This window comes from Ursus americanus, chromosome 21 (assembly GCF_024610735.1).
Source record: "Ursus americanus isolate L20-20 chromosome 21, mUrsAme1.1.p, whole genome shotgun sequence".
Lineage (NCBI taxonomy): Eukaryota > Metazoa > Chordata > Mammalia > Carnivora > Ursidae > Ursus > Ursus americanus.
This window is the reverse complement of record NC_142147.1, coordinates 11,639,565-11,652,398: the sequence shown is the minus strand read 5'-3', so window position 1 is coordinate 11,652,398 and position 12,834 is coordinate 11,639,565. Positions and strand designations below refer to the sequence as shown.

At 44.2% G+C, this 12,834-nt stretch overlaps 1 protein-coding gene across 4 annotated transcripts in view; it reads right to left on the bottom strand.

Moving 5' to 3' along the window:
* Window positions 1-12,834, bottom strand: part of FTO (FTO alpha-ketoglutarate dependent dioxygenase) — a 369,186-nt gene that overhangs the window by 92,110 nt on the left and 264,242 nt on the right. The window contains exon 9 of one of the 4 annotated variants that reach the window (XM_087870428.1): window positions 1-12,834. This exon is cut by the window's left edge and continues 27,628 nt beyond it; it is cut by the window's right edge and continues 21,687 nt beyond it. The exons of the other annotated variants lie outside the window; for them this stretch is intronic. The gene's annotated coding sequence lies outside the window, so the exon portion shown is untranslated. 4 annotated transcript variants of the gene reach the window in all.

Here is a 12,834-nt window from a genome sequence, read left to right as displayed (position 1 = left end):
AGCACACCAAAGTGAGCCCACCTGCTTCCTGTGGAAAGTCAACCCAAGCCTGTGTTTCTTTACATGGCTAACAAACCAGGTGCTATGCAGGTAACCTTCAAACACCCCAAACACCTTCAAGATTAACTTAAAGTGGAATTACTCTATGGAGTAAAATAAGCATGGAAAGAAGTGTCAGGTTCCCAGAATGAAACTGTCTAAAATCTAATTTGACATCCTGATGTCGGAGTTATCTGAGTTTACAAATGATGGCCAAGGTACATTGTGTGCCTAAGAGACACATGACATATGTGTACTGAGAACATGGGGTAAGGAATAATCACATTTCCTGCCTTTGAAGAGCTTCCAATATGATGTTATAGACAAAAAAAAAAAATTAAATCAACATAAATACAATGTAAAATTACAGAAGTGTTAAGAAGAGAAAGAGTATTTCAGAGACTGAATGGATGGAAGTGAGTAAATTGAATCATGAACAATATTTTGCAAACTCTCAATTAGATCCCAATTTCAAGGTCCATTAGTTTTTTCCCATGCCTCTGGGTCCCCTCTGGCATTTTAGCCTCCCCTCTATCAGGATATAACAGAGAAAGGCAGTAAAGGTGCCCAGGTAAATGGCTTTGATCAATTCATACTGCAGGGGGCCACCGTAATGAAACGGGGATATCCACTCTCAGCTGACAGCAGAGCACGCTCTAATGCTCACTCATTCATCCCTCACATATTTATTGAGTGCACATATGTCAGGCACTGAGCTAGGCCTTGGAGAAGTATTTGTCCCTGCCTCAGGAGAGAAGGTTTCATTTAGTGTGGGATACACAGGCTAAATCGTCAGCCAAACGAATAGGAATTTCAGATACAGTTGGGTGCTTTGAAGAGAACAGAACAGAATGATGCAACCGCCCATGCAGGGGATGGAGAGGTAATTTTACCAAAGGTAGTCAGGAGGACCTCTCTAAGGTGACATCTGAATGACAAAAATTCAGAGGTCAGAAGGGCAGAGCACATCAGGCCAAGGGAGGAACAAATGCAAAGGCCTGGGGACAAAAACACAGTTTATGAGCTGGTGGAACAGAATAGAGGCCAATGTGGCAAGATGAAGGAGGGGGGAGTGCACAGAGGCAGGCAGGAACCAGGTGCTGGTAAGGAGATTGGTTTTGTTCGAGATGGGACAGAGAAGCAGGGAAATGACATGATCTCACAGAAGGTATTGTTTTTTAATTGAAAAAAAATCTGGTAACAGCTTTATTGAAATATATATCAAACTTCATAGGATTTACCCATGTAAAGAGTACACTTACATAACTTTTAATATATTTATTCCCACCCACTCCAGCCTGATAACCACGAATGTACTCTCCGTCTTGATTGATCGCCTATTCTGAACATTCCACATAAAGGGAATCATAATATGTGGGACTTTGTGACTGGCTTCTTCACTTATCATGTTTTTGTAATTCACCCATACTGCTGCACGTATCAATACCTCATTTTTTTTATTGCCAAATTATATTTCACTGTATAGATGTACCACATTTTGATCATTCACTCAATCTAAGGGACATCTCAGTTGGTTCCATTTTTGGCTTCTAGGAATAACGCTGCTATGAACAACACATGTGAGTTTTGCGTAGATATATGCTCTCATTTCTCTTGGATAACTAGGAGTGGAACTGCTGGATCATAGAGTAATCCTACGTTTAACCTTCTAGGCTGTTTTCCAAAGAGCCTACACCGTTTTATATCCCCGTCTGCAATGTATGAAGGCTCTAATTTTTCCCCATCATCAGCAGCACTTGGTATTACTTGTCTCTATGAGGAATACGTTTTTTAAAGACCTGAAAAACATTTAAGGACCACCGCTTTTAAAAATAATTGTAAAAGTCACTGTTTATTAAGAGTTTTGAAGATCTGAGCTGCTTCTGGAATTCTAAAGGGTAACGTGATATTCAAGAAGAGCAGAGATCTCTTTCCACGAAACCGCCACCAAGTGGAAAATAAGGATGAAGAGGCTAAAAGTGGACTACAGATGTTTGCCTAGAATTTGTTCAAAATGCATCCAGCTTCATAACCGGATAAAGAGACTACCGCACTCCTGTCAGCGTACCTTCTCCTAGTTTTCTCCCACTGGTTTGTTTTTTAGGTGGCAAAAAGCAAGCATTCAAGTAGAAATTTGTTGTCTCTTCCCCGAAGTGTTTGGCACACAATGTTACCAATCATGTGGCCCAATGGAAGCCCTTTCTGGGGCCAAAGCCTACTAGGGTTGGAAGGCGGAGAGCGAAGCTGGTGGCTTCCATGTTGCCTGAGAGCACGGCCCCGTGATCACACACTGAAAGGCTAGTTCCCCAGGGGTGCTGGGAAGGAATGAGTCCTGGGCAACCAGTTCAGTGGCCTTCAAAGCCATAAAGTACAATGGGTGGATTGACATGCTCTCCTAACTCCACCCTCATCGTTGCACAGGCCCAGTACAAGCAGAGAATGGGCAGGAAATCCAATGGACTGCCTATTTGAGTCCTATCTTATGCTTGGGGAGCAGGGGTAGCAAATCCTGAAGTCATCAGAGTAAGCAAAACTTACGAAGAGTCAAAAATCACACTTGAAAATCCCTTGAGTTGAACAAAAATATTTACCTGCCACTTGTAGCACAATAGACCATTTTTCGGTAAGCCCAGCACAGTTAGGTTTTCCTGCATCACTGGAATAGACATATTTCTTCAGTGAAGCACCAAATGACCAGTTAAGCACCAAATAGCTGCCTTATGTTTAGGGGCCATATTGTGAAAACAAAACGCAAAAAACAAAAAAAACACCATACCTTCGAGGTATAGACTCATACTCAGAATAGGAAGAAATTCACCCTCAGGACAGGTGGGCACAAATTCCTGACTGTCTCACATTTACTCCAGGGCAAAGGCGCATGGAATGGAATAGCAAGGAAAGAACTATTTAAATTGCTGCTGCTATTTCTCTGTCTCTGTCTCTCATTAAATATTAGCTAGTTAAAAATATGTCTGATGCAATTCACTGAAATCAGTTTCAGAAATCCGAAGTTGAGACAAAAGTCCTCTTTGTCAGAGACCATAAAGGCAGAGACTCAACTGCCAGAGAGATGTAAGATCATAGGTTTCAGTAATGAAATTCCAGAGACTGGAAAACATCTTGCAGTGGCCAAGCCTAGAAGTGGAAGGCTATTCAGATCTTATCTAGCTTAAACCCCTCATTTCAGAGTTGAGGAAAATGGGCTGCAAAGCTATTTAGTGACTTATCCAAGGTCACGAGGCTGGTAAGTGGCAGAGCCCGGCCCAGGGTGCAGACTGCCTGACGTCTATTTCACAAATTCTGATCAATCAAAGATTGATCAAAGGTAAAAGTAGACCTACTGGTTCCAACCTCCCTATTCATCACACACTATACCAATTAAAATGCAATATATGGGTGATTATTGCTGTGCTTTAATCATATTGTGTCGTCTACAACACGCTGATGGACATGTGTTTTGGAAAATCAAATAAAACCACAGAGTTGGTTGTCACTGGCTCAGTTTGTTTTTTTTTTTTAATTTACATAGTCTCAGCTTGCCTTTGGGGAATTTATAGACCAAAGCAAACCTGTCCCCTGGAGACACTGTGGAAACAGTTTTTAAAGCAGCGTTATTCTCTTTGTTGTTGCAGTCACTTATAATCAGAGAAATCAGAATGTTAGCATGATTCCACAGAATTACATTGCAACTGCAGTCGGACCAAGAATCCCCCTTAGCAGTCCTAGGAATCACCAGTAGCTGAGAATAATACCCACAATTCAAGATCTGACTTGGGCCCAAAAAGCTAGGAGGATTTTTTCCCCCTTATAAATATATCTGTTCTCCATTCTGCTCCCAACCCCCCTCCTTTTCTTTGAAATCTGAGTAGGACTTCTCTGCCTGGTGACCTGTTGGAATATACTTGCTTGTTTGCTTTCTCCTGTGTTTTTCTTAATGCAATAACTTGAAATGTCAACATGAGGTGACAAGTAAATCCTCAGTCAAAATAAGTTTGCAACCAGACAGGAGGAAGAAAAGAAAAAGCATGTGGAGAGCCGGCCATAGAGGCTGTTGAATGGTGGCCAAATCCACGGCCAAAGCACTAACAGAGCCCAGCATTTATTATCATCACACAAGATCATTCCTGTTCTCTTATTCAGCAGGCTGCATTCTAGATCTTTTCCTCTGGGACTTGCCATTTGCCCTGGTTCTATATCCACTGCAACAAACAGGTACAGAAAGATCACGGCGTGCTGTCTGGATACAGACTCTGGCTACATTACTCAAAGCCAGAGGTACTTATACGAAGAATATGTGTCAATTCAGAGGGAGAAAAAAAAAATGTGTGTTGTTTTTTTTCCCGGTGAGGCAGAAACTTATCAAGTTAATGATACTGTCTGTGATGAGGACGGGAGAGAATCCAGACTTTCCCATTCTACCTTGTAACAGAGTTTGGGAGAATCAATTTTTGGCGTAGTCTATATGAAAGGAAAAATGAAGGTCACTGGACTTGTAAATCACAGAGAGGGGACAATACTGACCAGCCAGCAACTGGCTGCTTTCAGGGGGTCTCTGGCACTAGCTCAAGAAACACACCAAGCGTCCTCGAAGCAAAAATGTGCCACATTGTGAACGTGCCACCATTTTAAGCAGTTTCCATATTTCCACCATAAATTCTGCCCCTTTCTTCATCGCTCCGGTTGTGCTGGCGCTGGGGCAGCTATGGCAGCTTGCCTCCATAGGACCTAAGCTGAGAGGGATGAGTTACAAACCCAAATCCCAGTGTTTGTTAAGGGGATTTATGCATTAGGTTCTCTGAAACTTTACCCAGAAAGTCTTCCTCATTCCTCTGTTGGGTTTCCGGAAGAGAGAAATCCCCTCTGCATATCTCCCTTTGACTCAATGCTGGATACGGGCACATATAAATCCTGCTAATGACTTCTGCCTGTGGCTGACAGGTTCTGGTCTTTGGTGAAAGCTGGGTTCTCAAAAACCGCTTTTTGTTTATTTCCTAAGAGGATTTATTACAGGACTTCTTCAGTGAGCATCAGCATCCCCAACAATGGCTGTCAACACCCTTCATCTACTTGGGTGCTCCAAATGGAGGGATTCTAATTCATGCTGTTGGATCTGGGACCCTAACACTCAGAATTTAAAATCGTCTCGCGTAAAACCTAAGGGCCCTGTTTTGGGAGTTTCCTTTTTTGGAGACGGGAAGACGTTACCTTCTTAACACATTTCATTCTTGAGATACAGAACTCTTGGTTTTCCTTTGGAAATTTCCACCACTTGGAGGTGGGGGTAGGGGGGGTGAGGGTGCTTAGGGACTGACTGATTTAAGATAATCAGAATATGCCTTATCTCCCTGTGGTTATGGGGATTGCTTCAGGAATGGACACATAATTCATTCAGACTAAGAAAGCATGGTAAGAATCTGGGGCTTCTGAGAAAGAGAAGTATTTCTCCTTTGCTGGGATTAGTGATGTGATGGTAGCTGTGAAGTCTGGAGCTACAACCATCCCATATCTAGAAGACGCTAAAGCTACCAGCAGCCACGAAGAACCTAAGAATGGAACCAACTAAGAAGAACCTAAGAGCAGAGAGATGGGTCCTGGTGATATATGGTTATTCCTTGGACTCAGCTATGCCTGAAGCTAGTTACCATGTGTTTTTCAATTACATGAACCAATAAACTCTTTTGACTTCAGTCTACGTGAGTTGGGTCTTCTATCTCTTGCAACTGGAATAGTAGTAATTGATAGCTAAATTCAGTTAAGTAGACTCTGGTATGTACATATCAAGTCTCTGATCCAGAGTGCTACCTTCTCTCCTAGAACACGGAAACACAGTATTGTAACAACCTTGACATCTTGAACAGAGATGCTGGCAGAGTCCTTCAATAGGCCATCTTTCTTGTAATTTCAAGCACCTTGCTTGCCCTCCCAATCATGCACCCCTGCTCCTGTGTCTGTAACCTTCCTCACTACTGCTTTCTGCCCTTGGCATATACACAAGCTCTTAACTTTCCCATCTTGTGAAATGACCTCCTTTGTTCATCCCTCATTTTAGCTGTCACCTTATAACTATATTTTCTTTCTTGGTCAAGCTTTCTGAATTAGTCTATCCCAACCCTTCCCAAAGCCTCAGTTCTGCAGATGAGTGTACCATCAAGTTATATTTTGAGAAATGCTCCAGGTGGGAGCCTTCTTTTGGACAGTAACAATTAACATGAGAGTATTAGAGGCTCTGGGAGCTCTTACAGAGATGAAGACTATTCAATTTTATTTAACCCAGTGTTTCCCAAACCTATTTGACCATGGAAACCACCCACTCTTTAATTCTGCTTAAAATCACTTAACCTCTCAAGGATCTGGACTTCCGAGGAACATACATTGGGAAACGATAGTTCTGTGCAATGCCTTCATCTCTCAAGTCTCATTTATTCACTTAAAATGATTATAAAACTTTTTAAATACCAAAAGTATATAGCAAAATATAACACACTTGTAGCTATGACCAGCTTTGCCAAATCTTAATGAAAAAGAAAAACATCTAAATCAAATCTGGCGAAAGATTTACAGTTTGCAAATGTTCTATTTCTCTCTGAGAAATCTTTACCTTAACACACATTCCCTTTGTCTTGAATAGCCCATCTCCCCTTTCCCCACCATTCTTTGCCTAGTGATATCTTCCTCCTTTTAAGACTCAGCTCAGCTATTATCTCCTCCAGGAAACCTTTTCTGATCCCTCCTGTTCCCCAGCCCGTCAAGGTTCTGTGGTCCTCCCAGAGTTCCCTGAATGTACTCCTATCAAAAGATAGCAGTTATCATATTCTTAGCTAATTGTCTGCTTATTCAGTGGTCTCCCTTATTAGACAAAAAGTTCCTTAAGGACAAGAAACTCTCTTTTCTTTCTGCATCCGCAACATCCTGTGTTGATCGCTGGGACAATCAGAGATACTGATCCACTGTTTCGTGACTGATGAATGTTGCAGGGCTTTCAGTGGGTCTTCCCCACGCGGGATATCAGTGTACAAGTCAGCCACCAGATTTCTTGACTCCTGTGTTGTCCTGACTTCTGTACATTTGACCCGGTCACTATCTTCCTCTTCGGATGCTGTCTCCACTTTCATTTTTCCGTCTCAAAGCAAGAGAATCAGCTAGGATGTCGTCTGCTTTGAGTAGCAGGAAACCAACTCTCAAAAGCTGAAGCCATCAGGATACTCATCTAAGAAGTCCGGAGGTGAAAGGCTTTGAGGTTGGTCATCGTGGATCCATGCTTTCCTTCTATTTGTTCTACCAGCATTAATGTACTAGTTGTTTTTGTTTGTTTGTTTGTTTTTTGTTTTTTTGTCCTCATACGTGTCACCTTGTGGTTGCAAGCCGGCGGCCATGGCTCCAGAATCCTGTCCTCCCACTGTGTGCCAAGGCTGGGTGCCTTCATGAGGCTCTGTCTTTTTGCCAGGGAGAAAATCCCTCCTCAGAGCCACTAGCCGATTTCTCCATGAACTTGTGCCGTGGCCCCCCAGCTTGCCAGGGAGGCTGGGAAAGTGAGCATCTGGCCCAGGGGAACAGAAACACCACAACCGGCTTCACCTGACTGGGATTCACCACCTGTGGCTGGCAGACGGGCCAACCTCCCTGAAATCAAGGGGTCTCTATCCACCAGCTGAACAAAACTGGCCTTCTCTTAGCAGGGCCGAAGAAGGCCGGAGAGAGCTAAGGGACTAGCTGCCGGGTAGGTGACACAGCGTGACTGCCAGAGTAACACCGGTATGGCTGTCAGGGTACCGGGCTGTGAAGCCAGAAGATTCCAGTTTCGAGGCTGCCGCTTCTCCCTCACCAGCCACAGGCCCATGGCCGGCTCCTGGTGATCTCTGAGCTCGATGTTCATCTGCTCTAACGGGAGGTTTCCTCAGGGTATCATGTGAGCTGACTAATGACGTTTAAAACAGAAGAGAAGCTTCTATTCATCCAGCTTCTTAAGTTAGGGATCTCGTGACATTTCTTAAGGCAGGAAAACATGTGTTCAGGCATTCATCCGACAGTTCCTGCGCATCTCCCCTGGGGCACTTTGGGTCACAGAGATAGTTAGGACAACCTCTGCCCTCAAGAGGCTCACTGTCTGGTGAACAAGACAAACATTTACACGAAGAGCTAAGCTGAACATGACAAGGGCCATAATTAAGATCTGTAGACAGTGCCATGGACCAGAGAGGAGGTCAATCTGCCGGGCGGGGGAGGGGCACCGACAGGGCCGCTGCGGACTGCCATGCGGGCTGTGTAACACACAGCTTGCACAGGTGCACGGGGAAGCCCTGGATCCTGACGTCCAAAGCCCTCTTAAGAGAGGAAACGTTTGCACCAGAGGCAAAGGAAGACTGCAGGTAGGACAAGGTAAAGAAGGAGTCCGTGGAGAGGGGAAAAAAAAAGTACAGTCGTTGGAAAATTCGGGATACAGTCAATGCTCTGGAGCAGATCTACCATTGAGGGAAAGGGGTGGGGGGTCACAGAAAGGAGGCTGAGAGCCAGGTAAGGCTTTTTACAACCTGAACCTTATCCTTTAGTTGGCAGAGGAGAGTCAATGGAAGTTTTAAAACATTAAAAGTAACTCATTCCTTCAAAGGTTAGGGAGGCCAATCCCATTTGCAAATTAAGTAACTACTAAATTGCAGGAGTCTCAGAGTACTCCCAACTCTATTTAATAAACAAAGAAGTTATTATAATGTTCAAGAAAGAGCTGTCAACTGCGCTTCAAAGTTTTTCAGAGACTCTGATGAAATGAATACCTGTGTTTTGTCCTTCCATAAAACTGAACAGGTTAGGGATACATCCCATAAATCCTACAATTATTTCAAGCACAAAGCATAGCCTTACTACATTATCGCTTTTAAATAACACATCACCAGGTTCTGGTTCCCAAAACCACTTTGGGGAAAAATGCTTTCCTAAGTGACATCACCCCCTTTTCCATATAAAATGAAAAAATAAAGGATCATATTCAGAAATAGCAGGCTACGGGAGGAGGATTGGTATACCTTAAGAGCCCACTATGGAACCCCCTACTGCCCTGAGAGAAACAAAGAAATAAATTAAAAATATAAAAACCCCCAAATACACATAGTTGAGCTTAAAAGAGGTGGGCTGGTTTTCCCCAAATCCATTAATAAAATAAATCACCGTATTTCATATTCACAGTCATCTCTGAAAGTTCTCCTCTTAATTGCTCCATGGCATCATGTTTTATTTTAGTAAAGTTCAGATTTTATTGCCAGGGACTAATGGGCATGGAGTCCCTGAAGAACTTGTTTTAAAACATTGACCAGTCAACCATAAAAGGGATATTAAAACAGCTACAGAGGCTAAATAAGAATTAAAAAGTATAGCCACTTATTTTTAAATTAGAATCCTCTTTCGCATTTAGGAATATAATAAAATGTGTCATAAACTTTCTACTTTCATTCCAAAGTATTGTTGTAAGGATCGACCGTAATGCAGATACAAACCTTCTACGGTTAAGCAGCACTCATTAAAATCAAGTGCTGTTTTTAAGCATTATTGGAGGCGTTTTAAAATTATACATGATTACAATGTTGTAAAAACCTTCCATGGAGAGACACAGAAAAGGAGAAACGGGAAGGATCTAATGAAGAAGACTGTTAATAAACTTGTGCCATCGGTAGGTCCAAATTCACAAGGCAAGCAAGGTCAAGCCCTAGGACACATCTGGGGAGAACTCGCAGTCCGGCAGGAGGCTGCAGAATGTGTTCAGATGAGATCTGTGCGCATCACTCTTGCACCATTTGGTGTCCTCCCCTCCAGTCTAGGAAGATTTTCCAGAACTACGTAGCCTCTCTCGCTTTACCGATACACCATCTTCTTTACCAAGGTTCGCTATCAATGATTAGGGAAGTAGCCCCGTTTCGTTAAGTGGGAACCTGGCCAGGAGAGAATCAATCTCTCAGCCTTGCCTCCAGTTCAACCTGACTGGGGCACTCAGATCCCCAACACTCTGATAATGGGTTACAGTCCTTCCCTTCTTCTGGTGGCCCAGAAGAGGGCAAGGATCGTTACCCGGAGGGAACATCCACTCCGATAAACTGCACAGGGCCCAGTCGCACCTGGAACGTGGAAATGGCTTCTCAGGCTTCCTTCTGAAATAGGGCATGAGGCAGAGAGAGAAAGAAGACGGTTTTGCCCAACAGAAGCACTCTCTGGCCAAATAGGACAAACACAGGATGTCCAACCGAAAGGAACAATCTTTTAGTAAACATGATCTCTGAAAGGACTCGGAAACAGAGACTTCAGCAGAGATCCAGTTGGTGCCAAAAAGGGGGCAGGGGGCAGGGCAGGAGCAGGATGGCAAAGGGGCCCAGAAGCCACTTCATTTCTAATTCGGCGGCACCTTCCGTTCCTCTCAACAGTTTTAAATAAAGGCATCTTGAACTGGTTTAGATTAGCCCCCACCAGGCACATTTGTTAAGATAAAAAGAACATGGTTGTTTTCCTTCCTCCGAGAGGGGGCTGGGAAGGGAGAGCCGGGCCTTTATGGAGGAGAGAAAACAAGAGTCAAGTATGTTCTTATGCCCACGTTGCTTTGAAACTTCGAACTCTCAAACTTCTCGTCCTCCTTGTCCTCCTTGGTCGCAGAGACGGGGAGGAGAGAAGCCAGGCAGGGGTTGAGGGTGGGGTGGAGAGAAGCGTGTTTTTCTTCCTCGTCCTCAGTTCATGGCAGCAACTAGTTTGTGTAAACATTCGGTAGCCCATCTGAACCCTATTTTAGAATAAAACAATTTCAGTTTTAAAGTGTTTGAATTACTTTAGCTAAATCTGAGGATTTGCCTATTGAATCTGGAGCTGTTCCCTTTCAACTCTGAATGAAGGAAGAATTATGAGGCTGGAATTATTCAATGAGAGCTATCTGTCCTGGCACTCAATCAAAGGGATTAGGATTTGGAGAGAAAAGCCTACAGGTGATCCTCCAGGAAGCATACCAAGCAGTTATCAAAAACACACAAGTTCAAAGCAGCTCAATTTTCATATGTTAAATGTACTTGGATGCAGCCCCAGGCTCCTTTCTAGGTAAAAAATTGTGTTAAAGCTGTTTGTACTTGCATACTTAGCAGACAAGGGAATAAAAAAGCATGTGGTACAGTGGTGCCGGGTCCACCTCGCCCGCCTGTAACACGATAAATCAATCTTGTTCTCTCGGTGAAACACGATCTGATACTGTGTCCGGGCTTCCCGGACCCATCCCTGACTCCTAACATCATGGCAGATAGTCATTTACCTCTTCGATGCGAAAGAGCTGTCACAACACAAATGCTGGGAGGCCAGGCACCCGGCCCCGGCGGCTGAACAATTACAGTGCATGCTGTTCACGAGGCCTGCGTGCTGTTTTCCCAAACATCATGATCTGGGCTTAATGGTGTACTACCTGCTAAACAGCTGAACTTGGGCATGCTGAAAAGGAGAAAAAAATGACACTGAGATTTAGCTTACAGATGAGGGGACGTCCAGGGAGGCCTTCCTGTACTAGCGGGTCATCAAGACAGACACTTTATATTGCCATGAATATTCTGCAGGGCACACACAGAGAAGGATACAACTCCCTTTGGTGGGCCCAAAGGGGCTCTGAATGTGTAATGTATGAAATAAAGGGAGACTTCGAACACCTGTATTCAGTCGTTAGAATTGGATGCAAAACATGTCCTAGCCTACCAGACACATAATCCGTGCTCAGTAGATGGCCAAAAAGGTAGGAGCAGAAACAGTGCCTGCTTCTGCTACGTCCAACCTCTATGGAAGGAAGGTCAACGTCACACCGCGACAAGACTCAGCCTGTCGCTGACTGACAGGGAGGGCGGCGAAGGGCCTAGAATTTCACAGGACAGAGTGTAGCACTGAGAGGCAAGCATGGGGATCTCTGGCTACAGGACTTCAGAAAGTGAGCTGGCCTACCCAAATTGTAGTTGCCTCATCTATAAAATGGGTATAAAAGCCAACTCACGCAAAGAGGCTGCTGACGATATGTATTCAATGTATGCTAGCAGGCACTGTGCTAAACATTCTAGAGGCATTAACTTTCCTCCAATCACGTTAATGGAATAAATATTAACATTATTTCCATCTTAGAGATGATGAAACAGAATTAAACAAGCAGTGTGCTCAAAATCACTGTACCAGCAAGTGGCAGAGCACAGATTCAGACTCAGGACTTGGAACATAGGGTCCGTGTTCCTTACCTTCTACCCGATTCTGCCACCCTATCCATGGGTCTCTTGAATTTGAACCGCCTTCTATAATTAACGTTATTACCAGCCTACTGGGCTGGAGCCCCGAGGACCCTCCTCAAATCCTCCCTCTCCCTCCCTATTGCTAATCGACTGCCAAATCTCATGGCCCTACCTCCGCAATGTCCTTCTCCTTCCTGCGTGGTGCTCCTTCTGCCAGGGCCCACATGAGGTCCCACCACCTCTGGGCTTTACCAGTTGCCACAGGCCAGCCTGCCTGTTCTCTTCTCCAAGTCTTTGCTCATTCTCTTCCTGAAGCCTGAAATATGGCCTGCCTCCTTTGCTTGGCACAATCCTACATGTTCGTCCTTGCCCAGGCTACAAGAGGCTTCCCTCAGCCTTGATTACTCTCTTGCAGGTGCTCCCAGAGCACATCGGCTGAATCCAGAGTATGTACTTCATCCTCCTCCTCGGCATTTCATTGAGCCGGACTCCCCGGCCCAAACCCCCTCCATGAACTGCCCTAATAAGTACTGTGAGTTCTGTGTCATATTTATTTTTATTTCTGTGGCACCTAGGTCTT